Raw genomic sequence first — 15,520 nt, 5'->3', positions numbered from 1 at the left:
TGTGACATTCTGCTTTTCTTCCAGTTATAGGTCCTGAATTATTATGCCAGAAGTTGATTTCACCAAACACAGACAACAACCTAGCACAGAAATTTTCATCAGTATTCACAATTGCTTAAGATATAACTCCTATATAATCCTCTTATTCTTCAACACTGTGTTTCTTTTTTGCATCTCTGATTAAACCCTAACTGAAACAGCATGTTACACATAAAATATGTTGTCCTTTAATGGAAAAAGATGACCACAATCCACATTACTGCTGCTTTTCTGGAAAATTCTGTATAAAATTACAACATTTTTGACAGACCAGAAATTTATGTATAGGAGATAGCTTCCAAATACTAATTCTATAAGAAATATAAATTGCTGCTATTCAATTTACTGGCTAGGATATTTGGCATTCTTTTAAACGAAGATCTTACTATATTGTAGCCCAGGGCAATGCTTTGACCTTTTCAATATTCCATAATTAGATGGGCTGCAATTCTACTTTGCCTCCTGTTTACAGTCTAAACAGCCTCTGGGAAAGGAGAAGAGTGGCCAGCTGTTCATAGTTGAAAATATTTTAAAGGTCAAAGAAATAGAGCATTTTAACTGTCTATTCTAATGAAATGTATTCACTTTTTTCCCATGGAAATCTAAAGAAACAAGAATGTAATCTCCTTAAAACAAAGATGAAATTTTACTATTTCATTTCAGAAAGTTTTCAGCTGACCCACGTAGCTATCTTGACCTTTGGACAAATAGTGGTGTGCCTCTCAAACTACTTTGGTCTTTGTCTTTCTTGGGTCATATCGCCTTCCACTGGCAGCATACTTTTTCTGTTTAGTACTATAAAAATAGAGTACCTCAACAAAGTCTTTTGCTTCTGTTTAAGATGAATGAAATATCTGCTTATTTCAAGAAATGAAAATGTTAACAGACTGGATTGTTATAGTTAACAGAATTTATGTGGTTAACGATAAGCTTTTAGACTTCACTTTTTGTTTCTAAATTATTTAACCAATTTTCTTTTTAGTAGGTAGGTTCTAATGAGTATCATCAAATGCTTTTTTGATAATTGAGGCAATCAAATTAATATCAAGAATGATTTTCTAGAATTGGTTTTGGAGAAGATGTGAATTCTGAAAAGAAATACTGACCTTGGTGAATCTGAAAAATATTTTTATTATTGCTTATTTGGTTTCTTTGTTCTTGACTCCATCAACTAGTAAGAAAGCAAGTTTTGAACAGGGATATATTTTCTATAGTAAAGAAAATATGCAAACATTCATAGATAAGTTAATATTCTGGTTAACTTGGACCCATAAATTGAGATTTAGCAGATTATAAGAAAATATAGCTACTGTTACCTGAATTTGAAAATAAAAAGTATATTTAGGCATTAATAAAAATTATTCAACAATAATATATAATCATCAATATCAGCCCTTACTTTATTGAATTTACCTGTTAAATTATTTTATAAGATTAGGATATTTTTCAGGATTAAAATTTGCTTTTGTGTTTATGTATACTAGGAAAGATTTAAGGTTATTCATGAGAGGAAAGAATTAGGTGCCTTGCTAAGGATACTGGATTTGAACTAGAAGGAAAGAGCTCTTATATGACTTACCTAAAAAATAGTCCATATAGAATCTGAGCAACTCTAACTTGAGAAATGGTGTGGGAAAGGAAAAGGAAACAATTCATACTTTCTCCAAAGCTTTCAGTAGTTGAAAGTAGGTAAGGGTATGAGTCTTCAATGTTCCAACATTGGGCTTCCCTAAAATAACCTAACTGAAAGATTTTTTAGCAAAAGGTACAAGTTAGTAACTTTAACCATGCTCACCTGTTAATTGAAAGGAGTAGAGTAGAACAATCTGAACAAGTTCTACAAATCCCTGCAACTACAGTTATAGATGTTTCAAAGAAACATGGACACATGTTTCTTCAAACTACTTCTGGGAAAACATCTCAGGAATGCTGGGAGTCATGTACACAATAGAAAGTATTGCTACTTTTTCTAAAAGAACTGATGAGACAAGTGCATAAGCAATAGAGATCATCCATAAGTCACCAAACCTGGGTTGTTAAGGCCTTTAACCAGGGGAAAAATTGTCATTGACATGGTGGATATCTATGAATCAAAATGAACAGAGAAAAACTATTGGTAAACTTTGTCTAGTTCAGAAGCAATAGAATGTGATTACATTTGTGTTTCTGGACATGTGATAAAATTGGAAAGAGCAAAAGCCAAAACAGAGGCCCTTGTAATCTCTCCATTATGTATATGTAGCATCCGTTGACTGGTATACTAAGATCTGTTGACTATATACTAGGATCCTTTTCTATGTCTCTGTTGATAAGTAAATATTAGCAAGTCTTTTCTGGGTGTTATTCTTTATTTGACACTTTACAAGTAATCTTAACTATTACATCCATTTCAAATGTAACAGAAACAGTAGAAATTAAGCAATTCAAGAATACAGTTTAATTCCCACAGAGAACTACTGGGAAGGTTTAATGCAACCTTGAAAGGAATAATTCAGAAGTATGTGGATAATCATGCTAATAATTTAAGAGAAGTTCCATAAATGCTATCATTTACACATACAAAGATCTCACATGAATCTTTTCTTTTTTCATAATCCACAATTATACACAGTAGGAAAAAGGCAAGTACTTTTAACTGATGACTAGATTATCCATACTGGAATATTATACTAAATGGTAAAGTCTGATATATCATTTCATGGTAAGTGATTTAAGTGTCAACTTGATAATAATATAAAGCATAATATCAACATAGGATACTTTAGAGGCATCATACATGACATGCTATTTGTGTTTTATATAAACTATCCTCTTTCATTTATATGTAATTTAAAAAATCTTAAAGTTCATGCATATATAAACATATTATGTATATCTATAAAATAATGCACAATTTTATATATATATAGCTTTGTTTATACATTTATATTTTACGTATACTGTGTAGTACTATTATATTAATATTAATACCAAATGACAAGTTGTATCCAGATACTACAATTTAACTAGACTTTTCAATTTTGATCAAATGAAATAAACTAAAGGTTAAAAAAATGGAACACATTACATTATACTGGAGAGGACTGATAAAGTAAGTTGATTAAAAGGTGCAAAGAGACTACAATTTCCTAGAAGGAAGTGAAACTTTCAGATTATAACATGAAGAAATATGCATATTTTAAAAACTATTGACCAATGAAAAACATGTTTGTTTAAGACAACAAAATGCCCCAAAATATGGATATTTGTTGGCAACCTAGAGGACATAACTCTAAAATACAACACAAACTAGAATTTTTGAAAAGGAGAAGATGATGTTCCTGCCCCTAGAGATTACTGCAAAATTCAACCATAATTTTATATTAACTAGATAAAACATGTCTTATGCAATTTCTTATGAATAAGTCACCAGATAAAACCCAAGTTGTTTATGTAAAGTAAGAGAAACACATTCTTCTTAAACATTAATGAATATAAGGATTACCTAAAGGTTTGTTTAAAATATGATTGCTGAGCTCTACCAATATAGATGCTGATTGAGTGGGTGTATTATATACCACAATGTTATAGTGTTATAAAAATTTCACTTTCTAGCTTTTAAGTTTTTACTTCCTCATTCCAATGTCTGAGTCTAGCCCTAACTCTTTATCTGTCTATCCTGCCCATTACTCATGGCTAACTGCTACCTAACATTTCCACTCAAGAGACCTTGAAATCTTTTAAGGAATAAAATGCTATAGTCAATCTTTGACTCCTTTGACTCCTTCCTCTTGGTATGGGGCATAGGCCTGTGTCAAGAGAATCTTGTCTTTGCTCTCTGCGGATGGTGACAATTTAGTATTTATCATTGTTTACTAATCTTATATAGTGCAAACTTGCTGCTCTCATTTTAGTTTCAATAATATTTTAGTATTTTCTTTAGGATTGTCCATATACAAGATTATGTCCTACAAAATAAATATTGTTATACTTCCTCCTTTGTAATATAAATCCATCTAACTTATTTTTATTGCTTAATTGCCATGGCTAGACCCTCTAACACAAGACCAAACACAATTAGTGTCAGAAGTCATACATGGCTTCTTCCTTATCATAGGGGTAAGCTTTTAGTCTTTTGCCCTTAAGTGTGATGTTAACCAAAGGGTTTTGGTAGATGGCCCCTACAAGGTTTAATAAACTTCATTTTATTTCTAGCTAAATGAGTGAACACTTTTTTTTTAAAAAAAATCATGCACAATGATGGGTTTTGTCCAATTTTTTTCTGTTTCTCTTAAGATGTTTGTGTTTTTGATCTATTAATGTGGTATATTGCATTAATTCAGTTTTGGATGTTAACTAACATTTTATTCCTGAGATAAATTCCATTCAGTCATAATGTATACTCTTTTTCAAATTTTCATGTATTTTGTTTTCTAGTTACTTTGTTTAGAATTTTAGCATCTATGTTCACTAGGATTATTAGTATACAGTTTTCTTTTCTTGTGATGACAATATTTAATTTTATTTCCAGAGTAATTATATCCTGAGAGAGAGTAATTCTGGAATGAGTTGGGCTTTTTTGTCTTTATTCTATTTTCTGGAAGATCCTGTGAAGAATTGTTATTAATTCTCTTCAAATGTTTATAGAATTCACCAGTAAAACTTCTAGAAGTGGTCATTTCTTTACAATCAAGTCTTTAGTTGACATTCTTTTTTATGTCTCTCATAAGATTTTCTGGGTTTTATTCTGGTTTTGTAGAGTTAGACAAGGAAAATAATCTTTGGATTTTCTTATGTATCTCTTGATTGGTAGAAGTGGTCAGATTTGCTAGACCACAGCTGGATCACAGGGACATATAGTTTGGGAAGAAAAACATAAAATAATGGGAGATGAGGTACCTTTATTTCTAGATAGCCACATGATCACCATAGTATGAAATAACAGCCCTGTTAAAACTAATTACTAAAGGTAAAAGTTACTAATGTAATTTAGAGATAGATCAAACTCTTGGGAAATTAAAGGGCAAAATATTCAGATAATTTATTGTTATCTCTAATACCTAAGATGAAATTAAAAGAAAGTAGTGAATTAGGCCCTGATTCTAGATCAAATTCAGATTTTATTAAGACTGAGTTTTGCCAAGTAGTCTTAATGCTTTGTCCCAAGGAATAAGAATGTTCAGTAGAAAGAGAAAGTATTTCTAAGACCTCTGGCTACCAAGAAGGTAGTCAATATGGGGGAGAAACAAACAAAGGAAGTGTTGAAACCGAAGGGTACATTTAAAAAAATTCTTTCATTTTTTCATCAGTGTCATCAATGTCTTGAGGAACTTTTACTAAAATGGTTGTATGAATAACTAATGTAGGAGAAATGTCTTTGGTTTTAAACACTGCAGAATGGATGAGGACTTTTGATGCACGACCCATATCTCACTATGAAATAAGCATGGATGTCTATATGTAATCCAGATGCACAAAAGTTTCTTCCTAAGGGAATAGCCAGCCTATTGGACTGGATAAAATTCAGTGTGAAATGAATTTATCCTTAGAAGAGGGACTTCCCAACTATTCTAACTGACAAATTGAACACCTTAGATGTGGTAACTCATATGCTGTTTATATAAGCCATATGTTACTGGCCTAGTGATGTCTGAGATATTTGTTCCCTAAATATGCTAGTTACACAAGTCATAGTAAATGATATGAATAAGGAAACTTCTTCAATGTATACACCTCATATAACTTACTGCTCCAAAAACAAAAGACAGTTCAGGAAGCCTTATTATACTTGTGACCTCAGTTTTGGTTCATTGATCTTGCAGATGCTGATAAAAATTAGGTTAATTAAGAAAATGGTGAAAGGCAGAAAGTAAAGTCAAAGGGGAAAATTTCAAATTTTCTTAAAAATAAGATGAATCAGAACAAACTGGTAATATTATTGCATTTGTTTTAGGTCTAAGGTCCACATATGAGGGAGAGCACACAATTTTTGGTCTTCTGAGCCTGGCTAACTTCGCTTAATATGATGTTCTCTTAAGGGGAGAATGTGTACAGGAGGGATAGGGAAAGGTAGGAAACCCAAAACTTGAAAGTGTTTGATGTGCCCACTGTAGAGGAGCGAATGTAGTAATCTTAAATTGACAGAGGCCACTATGGGAGGTCACCTGGAAGTAATGAAGAGACCTGTAGAGATAAACCAATGTGGGTTGTAATACACATGTGCATGGAAGCAATGGTAGGAATCTCTCTGTATAGCTATCTTTATCTCAAGCTAGCAAAAATGCTATGTCTTTCTTGTTATCTCTATGTTTTCTCTTCAACAAAATTGGAGAAGGCAGAACAGGTTCTGCCTGAAAGTGAGGGGGGTAGGGGGGAAAGGGAGGACACAGAGAGCAGGGGGGGAGAAATGGTCCAAACAATGTGTGCACATATGGATAAATGAAAACAATAAAAAAACTGATAAAACTGAAATATAAGAAAAATAAAAGGGGAGTCAAGGAACCCACAAAGGTGTAAATATTAAGTTAATTATTAAGGAATTAAGTGAATAAAATGAAAATTGATTGAGTTAAATTAAAGGAATAAATATAGCAGCAACAAATCTTGGGTGAACCAAAGGGAGACTCTGCTAGTCTCCCAACATGAGAAGGATCCAGACAAGTTTGTTGTATTTACCCAGTTTGGAGAAACCTAAAATGTCACAAGGCAAAGATTGCAAGGAAAAAATCAGATCTGAAATTTCCTGAGGCAAATAGTCAGACAAATTAAGCAACATAAAGCTAGAAGTGGGTTTAAGTGGCTCAACTCATTTCTGGGAACCCAGAGACTTTTGTACAAGAGTAGGTAAAATTGTCAAAGGGATGGAGAAGAGAAGTTCCTAGAATTAGAAAAATACAAAGGTTGATAGAATTTATGGAAGTTAGAATGCTTAAACAGGCTTTATATAAAGAAGTTGTGTCTCCTTTATTCTGAATGTTTCATAGGAAGATATTATATGTGGCTGGGTAACACTTCTCTTAGTATTTTAAACTTAAACCTATTGATAAAGTGCAAATTTCATATGATATGATGATGAACTTGATTACTAATAACTGAATGGGTTCTAGAAATGTACTAATATCTTTTGATTCTTATGATCCTTTTACTGTAAGAAATCTATGTTTGAAGATCTGGGTAGAGTATGATATTGTGAAATATGTATTCAGTCTTGACATACAGTTTCAAAAACCTTTGGGATATGCAGAGTGATAACACTGTCTTTGTATGGTAATGATATAACTGGTGACTTGTGGCTTCTAAGTAGCCTCAGTATAGGAGATGGTCATCAGAAAGAACCCGGCATGATTAGAGAGCTGGAACTTTCAGTCTCACCCCCAACCTCTGGGAGGGGGAGAAAGGAAGCGAATGTTGGTTTGGTCACCAATGGCAGATAATGCAATAAACCATGCCTACATAACAAAACCTCCATAAACCCCAAAAGGACAGGGTCCAGATGAGAATCCTGAGAGGGGCATATTGGAGGTTCCTGGAGGGTGGTAAGCTCCTTCTTTCATAGTCATCTTATTTACCTCTTTCATCTGGCTATTCACCTGTATCTTCTGTGATGTTTTTATAATAAATGAGTAAATTATTTTCATCATTTCTAGGAGCCCCTCTTGCAAATTAAATCAATCTAAGGAAGCAGTCATAGGAATCCTGATTATAGCTAGTAAGTCAGAAATATAGGTGACAACCAACTACTTGGTATTGCCTTATGAAATGTGGAACGGTGGTCTTGTGGAACTGAGACCTCACCCTGTAAGACCTTATGCTAGGAAGATAGCATCATATTTGAATTGAATTAGAGGACTCTCAGTTGGTTTCTAGTGCAGAATTGGTTGTTGGTGGGAAGGAATCGCCACTAACACAGTGGTGGCACCTGGTAATCACAGGTGCTCTGCAATGAGAGTATAGAGGATGAGAAAAAAACACCTTTTTTTCTGTATCTGTAGTGTCTTAATAGGAATCTATTAAGGAACAATTGTGCACAGTATTTTATATAAACCTTATTATTTATGTAATGTTAGCAATGATGTTTTCACTTTAATTCTGAGTTATATTTATATGAGCCTTTGTTGCTGGCTAATCTAACTAGAATTTGTCTCGAAGGACTGTTTTGAGTTATTGAATTTTTCTTGTTTTTTTACTCTAAAAGAGAGAAAATCAACAACTTAAAAGTTAGTCCTTTGAAATAGTCTTTACCTTCCTTTTATCTGTGTTGGGGGTGAATTTACTCTTTTCAGGAAGATTAAGTTATTTCCTTCTTTTTTCCCCCTTCCTCCCTCCCTCCTTTCCTTCCTCCCTTTCTTCTTTTCCTTCTTTTCTTCTTCTTTCTTCTTTCTTTTCCATTTCTTTCTTTTTATGGGGCATTTGTCAGCTAAAAATTTCTCTCTAATCTACTTATTTAAAGGCAACTCCTAAGTTTTGGTGTGTATTTTCTAATTCAGCTAAAAATATCTTTAAATTTCCCTTAGCTTTCTCCTTTGAAAAATTCATGAGTGTGTTGTTTAGTTTTCACACATTTCCCCAATAGTTATTACTGATTTTAATTCTATTTTATATGATTGGAGACAGAACACACTTCATAATATTTTAATCCTTTTAAATATATTTAAACTTTTTATAGCCGAGAGTATGTTTGATCCTAAAGGTTGTTCTATGTGTATTTGAGAAGAATGTCTATTCTGTTGTTATTAGGTGGATTTTTCTATAGATGATTGTTAGGTCTATTTTGTTTATAGTGTTGTTCATGTCCTTGGTTTTCTTATTGAACTTCTACTAGTCATTCCATCCATTATTGAAATGGAACATTGAAGTCTTATATATTATTGCTTAGTTTTCTCTTTCACCCTTCAATTTTCTCTGCTTTTGCTGCATATATTTTGGAAGTCTATTTTTAGGTGGTAAATGTTTATAATCATTGGATCTTTTCCGTGAAGTGAACTTTACCATTTTAAAATTCCCCTCTTGGGTAAATTCAAGTATGATATATTTGATACATTGTAAGAAACTTTGTAAATGCTACAATGTATCCTTACCCTGTACAACAATAAAAAAAATTTTTTAAGAGGCCACAAAAATATTTTTAAAAATTCCCTACTTTCTAATAAAATTATTTTTGGTTTTTAAATGCATTGTGTTTGACATTAATAGAGCCAGCCAATCCACCTTTGACATGGTTTCAGTTTGCATGGTTTAACATTTTCTAATTTTTTACTTTTAACCTATTTGTGTTCTTAAATCCAAAGAGTGCCTTATGCAGATTTCACACAGTATAATATTTTTGAATTGGCTGGCAATTTATTATTTTAATTGAAATACTTATTCTATTTACATTGAAAGTTATTGTTGATATAGCTGGAATTATTTCTGCCATTTTACTTTTTCATATTCTACATATCTCTGTTTTCTTGTTCCTCTTTAACTACTTTCTCTTGCATTAAGTGAATATTTTAATTCTTTTAATAATTTCATAGTATACTTTTAGTCATTTACTTTGTAATTTTAAATTCATTTATTTTAATTAGCAGATAATAGTATATATTATTAGGTATAGTTTCATATTTCAGTGCATGTATACATCATATCATGATCAATTCAGGATATTTAGGTTATCCATTATCTCCGATATATTTCTTTTGGGTGGAAACATTTAAAACCCTCTGCTTTAGCTCTTTTGATTTCTACAAATTTTTAACTATAATCACCTTTCCTCATATTTTATTAATCAATGGCTACTATAATGCTCATAAGTATCCATTGCAATTTTGAGAATCTACTTCATATTTGTATTTATATAATTCCTGTGAAATATGTAGTTATATTCGTTCCTTCCTTTGTGGTAGTGTTATCACTATGTGTAGTAGTACACCAATAGAAGTTACACACCACAGAAGATGTAATTATTAATTAATACAATTTCATGCATTTTTAAAGCTTTGAACAGGAAAGAAAGCAAATATATTTATAGAATTTTTAGATTAACCTTTTCTTATTTACCATTTCTGTTTTTCCTCATTTACTCTTGTGAATTCATATTACCATGTGGTATCAATTCCTGAACTCCAATAAAGCATTGGTTTTACCTGCCTCCTTAGTGCTGTTAATGTCAAATTACATTTCTATATATCATTTCTATATGTTTTATGGTCAACAATATAATTAGATAAATATTGCTTTGCACAATTGTTTCTTAATTCATTTAAGAGAAGAAAGTTAAATAAACATGAGTTTCTAGTTCCTTTATATTTTCTAAATCAGTATTTATAATGGTACTCCTTGTGTTTTCATGTGGATTTGAAAATTTGTGTGGTGTCACTTGTATTTAGCTTGAACAATTCATTTTAATGCTTCTAGCACTGGTTTGCCAGCAAGAAACTGAGTTTTTATTTTACTGTCATTTTTAATATAGTTTTGTTAAATATTAAGTTTCTTGGGATTTTTCCAGCACATTGAATTTGTTATTCTACTTCCTTCTGACCTGCATTATTATCTTAGTCCATTTTGGCTGCTATAAAAAAATGCCATAAACTAGATGACTTAGAAGTAACATAGATATAAATATATCTCACAGTTCTGAATATCAAGGCACAAGTAGTGCATCCAAAGGTCCTGCTTCTTCATAAATTGTGCTATCTCTTTCTGTCCTCACATAGTGGAAGGAGCAAGTTAGCTCTCTGAGGTCCATTTTAATGGCAGCAATCATAATTAGGAGGGCTCCACTCTCTTGACTAAACACCTCAGAAAGACTTTACCTTCTTGTACAATCTTCTTGGAAGTTAGCCTATCAACATATGACTTTGTGGGGAACACATCAGGATTATCAAAATTATTTGTAATAAATATGATGGTTAGTAAGGAATACCTAAATTCTTAAAAAAGCAGTATTTTGGATATACCTGTAAGGTTATTTCCAGAGGCAACTAGCATGTGAATGAATCTGAGTGAACTAGGTAAGGAAGATCTGTCTTGAATGTGGGTGGACACCATCCAATGTGATGAAAAAGAAGTGAGAAAATATAATTATTATCTATGTGCCCGTATAGGCAAAGATTTTCTTTCTTGCACTTTTTTCAGGATTTTTTCCTGTGACTTTCTGTAGCTTGAAAATAAAATCCCTAGATATAATAATACTTTTGGTGTTTATCTTGTTTAGTTTCTCTGAAATTCTTAGGTCTATGGTTAGGCATCTAACATTAATTTATCATTATCTCAAAATTTCATTTATCTCTTCCTTCTTGTATTCACATTACATGTTTATTACATGTCTAATATCTGACCCACAGTTATTGAATATTCTTTTCTATTTGTCAGTCTTTTTTTATGTTTGCTTTTCAGTTTGGGAGGTTTCTATTGAGATGCCCTTTAACACAGATTCATCAGTTGTACCTAATCTACTAATAAGTCTGTCAAAGGTATTCTTCATTCCTGTTACTGTATTTTTCATCTCTGCCATATCTTTTTGATTCTGTTCTAAAGTTTCCATCTTTATGCTCACATTATCCATCTATTATTTCCACTGTCTTCTTTATTCTTTAGAGCAATTAGCATGTTAAGCACAGCTACATTGAATTTCTGGTCTGATTATTTTAGTATCCCTGCCATTAATGAGTCGAATTCTAATTCTAATTCTGTCTCTTTAAATTGTCACTTTTGTCTTTTAGTATGTCTTTTAACTTTTTCTGGATTGCTATACTGGATATAGTAGTTAAATGGAACTTCTACAATGGGCCTTTATTAACATGGTGGGAGGGCGAGAGAAGGGCAGGGGAATGTCCAACTGACCTATGATTAGGTCTCAGTCTTTAGGTAGGCCTGATTCCAAACTGTGAAATTCATGCATTCTTTTCATTGACTTTGCTCTTTTAGATGGGATATGATGGCTAAAGTAGACTGCAGTTGTATATTTCCTTTCCCTCATATCGGTTAGGCTTTTAAAAAACTCTTAGCAGTACAGACTCTGGTTAAATAGGTTTTCCTGAGAGCAGACTTTATTATAAAAAGCAGAATGATCTGGCATAATTCAAAATAGTTTATTTCTCCTATGCTTCCCAAAAACAAGAGGGGAATTTTCTCTGATATTCACTCTAAGTATGACATTGAACTCTGTGAGATAAGCTTCACAAGCTATGGAGTTCCTCTATTACAGAGTCTAAATGGAGTTTTCAAATTCTGAGTTGTGTCAGTTACAGTTTAGATTTTCTTCCCTAACATCATTCCCATAGACACTGTGCTCTGAAGTGTTGCAAGTATCTGTATTTGTCTATCTGTCTCGACTGGAAGGTGCAGTGCTTTGTCTTTTTTTTTTCTTTTATTATTCATGTGCATACAAGGCTTGGTTCATTTCTCCCCCCTGCCTCCACCCCCTCCCTTACCACCCACTCCGCCCTCTCCCTCTCCCCCCCACTCCCTCAATACCCAGCAGAAACTATTTTGACCTTATTTCTCATTTTGTTGTAGAGAGAGTATAAGCAATAACAGGAAGGAACAAGGGTTTTTGCTGGTTGAGATAAGGATAGCTATACAGGGCATTGACTCACATTGATTTCCTGTGCGTGGGTGTTACCTTCTAGGTTAATTCTTTTTGATCTAACCTTTTCTCTAGTACCTGTTCCCCTTTTCCTATTGGCCTCAGTTGCTTTTAAGGTATCTGCTTTAGTTTCTCTGCGTTAAGGGCAACAAATGCTAGCTAATTTTTTAGGTGTCTTACCTATCCTCACCCCTCCCTTGTGTGCTAAAGCTTTTATCATGTGCTCAAAGTCCAATCCCCTTGTTGTGTTTGCCCTTGATCTAATGTCCACATATGAGGGAGAACATACGATTTTTGGTCTTTTGGACCAGGCTAACCTCACTTAGAATGATGTTCTCCAATTCCATCCATTTACCAGCGAATGATAACATTTCGTTCTTCTTCATGGCTGCATAAAATTCCATTGTGTATAGATACCACATTTTCTTAATCCATTCATCAGTGGTGGGGCATCTTGGCTGTTTCCATAACTTGGCTATTGTGAATAGTGCTGCAATAAACATGGGTGTGCAGGTGCCTCTGGAGTAACCTGTGTCATAGTCTTTTGGGTATATCCCCAAGAGATAGCATAGATAAATGGGACCTCATAAAACTAAAAAGCTTCTGTTCATCAAAAGAAATGGTCTCTAAACTGAAGAGAACACCCACAGAGTGGGAGAAAATATTTGCCAACTATACATCAGACAAAGGACTGATAACCAGAATATATAGGGAACTTAAAAAACTAAATTCTCCCAAAACTAATGAACCAATAAAGAAATAGGCAAGTGAACTAAGCAGAAGTTTCTCAAAAGAAGAAATTCAAATGGCCAAAAAACACATGAAAAAATGCTCACCATCTCTAGCAATAAAGGAAATGCAAATTAAAACCACGCTAAGATTCCACCTCACCCCTGTTAGAATAGACATCATCAGCAACACCACCACCAACAGGTGTTGGCGAGGATGTGGGGAAAAAGGAACCCTCTTACACTGTTGGTGGGAATGTAGACTAGTACAACCACTCTGGAAAAAAATTTGGAGGCTACTTAAAAAGCTAGACATTGATCTATCATTTGATCCAGTGCTTTGTCTTATGACCTCACTTCTCATGAATTTAAGAAGAGCTGTTGGTTTTTCATTTTCTCAGGATTTTACTAATTGTTAATATGAAACAACAATGTACAAGTTTCTGAGGTTGTGGGCCAGAAATTTGAAAACAAGTGATCTTCAAAATTTTTAATTATGCACTTTTCAACAGGTTATTTAATTGATGAGACATTTAAAATTTTTTTTCTTTATTCATATATTCATATGTGCATACATTGTGTCATTTCTTCCCTCTGTCTCCATACCCCTCACTTCCAAGCAGAACCTGTTCTGCCTTCTTCTACAATTTTATCGAAGAGAAGATGTAAGCAATAATAAGAAAGACATAGTGGTTTTGCTAGTTGAGATAAGGATAGCAACACAGAGAGATTCCTAGCATTGCTTCCATGCACAAGTGTATTACAAACTGAATTGATTCATCTCTACCTGACCTCTTCACTACTTCCCGGTCATCTTCCCATATTGATCTCTTCACTTTCAGGTTACTGTATTAGCTCCTCTGCTGTGGGGACATCAAACACTTTCAAGTTTTGGGTTTCCTACCTATCCCCATTCCTCACATATGTGCTCTCTCCTTAGCGTGTGATCCAAGTCCAACCAAATTATTGCCTTTTCTCTAGATCTAAAGTCCACGCATGAGGGAGATATGTGGACTTTATGATGTTTGGTCTTTTGAGCCTGGCTAACCTCACTCAGGATGATGTTCTCCAGTTCCATCCATTTACTTGCAAATGATAAGATTTCATTCTTCTTCACGGCTGAGTAAAATTACATTGTTTATAAATATCACATTTTCTTAATCCATACATCATTAGTGGAGCATCTTGGCTGTTTCCATAACTTGGCTATTGTGAATAGTGCAGAAATAAACATGGGTGTGCAGGTGCCTATGGAGTACCCTGAGTCACATTCTTTTGGTTATATCCCTAGGAGTGGGATTGCTGGATCATATGGCAGAACTATGTTTAGTTTTTTAAGAAGCCTCCATATTTTTTTACAGAGTGGTTGCACTAGTTTGCATTCCCACCAGCAGTGCACGAGGGTTCATTTTTCCCCACATCCTCACCAACACCTGTTGGTGGTGGTGTTTTGATGATGGCTATTCCAACAAGGGTGAGGTGGAATCTTAGTGTGGTTTTGATTTGCATTTCCTTTATGGCCAGAGATGGTGAGAATTTTTCATGTGCTTTTTGGCCATTTGAATTTCTTCTTTGAAAAAGTTCTGTTTAGTTTGTTGCCCATTTCTCTATTGGTTCATTAATTTTGGGAGAGTTTAGTTTTTTGAGCTCCCTGCATATTCTGGTTATCAGACCTTTGTCTGATGTATTGCTAGCAAATATTTTCTCTCACTCTGTGGGTGGTCTCTTCAGTTTAGAGACCATTTCTTTTGTTGTACAGAAGCTTTTTAATATTATGTTGTCCCATTCTTCCATCCTTTCTCTTAGTTGCTGAGCTGCTGGGGTTCTATTGAGGAAGTCCTTGCCTATACCTATTAGTTCCAGAGTGTTTCCTGCTCTTTCATGTATCCACTTCAGAGTTTCAAGTCTGATATGAAGGTCCTTGACCCATTTTGAGTTGATAATAGTGCAGGGTGATAATATGGATCTAGTTTCACTTCTTTGCAGGCAGATAACCACTTTTCCTAGCAACATTTGTTGAAGAGGCTGTCTTTTCTCCCTCAGATGTATTGGCACCTTTGTCAAAAATGAGGTGGGTATAGTTGTATGGATTCATATCCAGCTCCTCTGTTCTGTTCCACTGGTCTTCATGTCTGTTTTTGTGCCAATACCATGCTGTTTTTATTGCCATGGCTTTATAATATAGTTTGAAATCGGGTATTGTGAT

This window comes from Castor canadensis, chromosome X (genome assembly GCF_047511655.1).
Source record: "Castor canadensis chromosome X, mCasCan1.hap1v2, whole genome shotgun sequence".
Lineage (NCBI taxonomy): Eukaryota > Metazoa > Chordata > Mammalia > Rodentia > Castoridae > Castor > Castor canadensis.
This window is presented reverse-complemented; position numbering follows the sequence as displayed.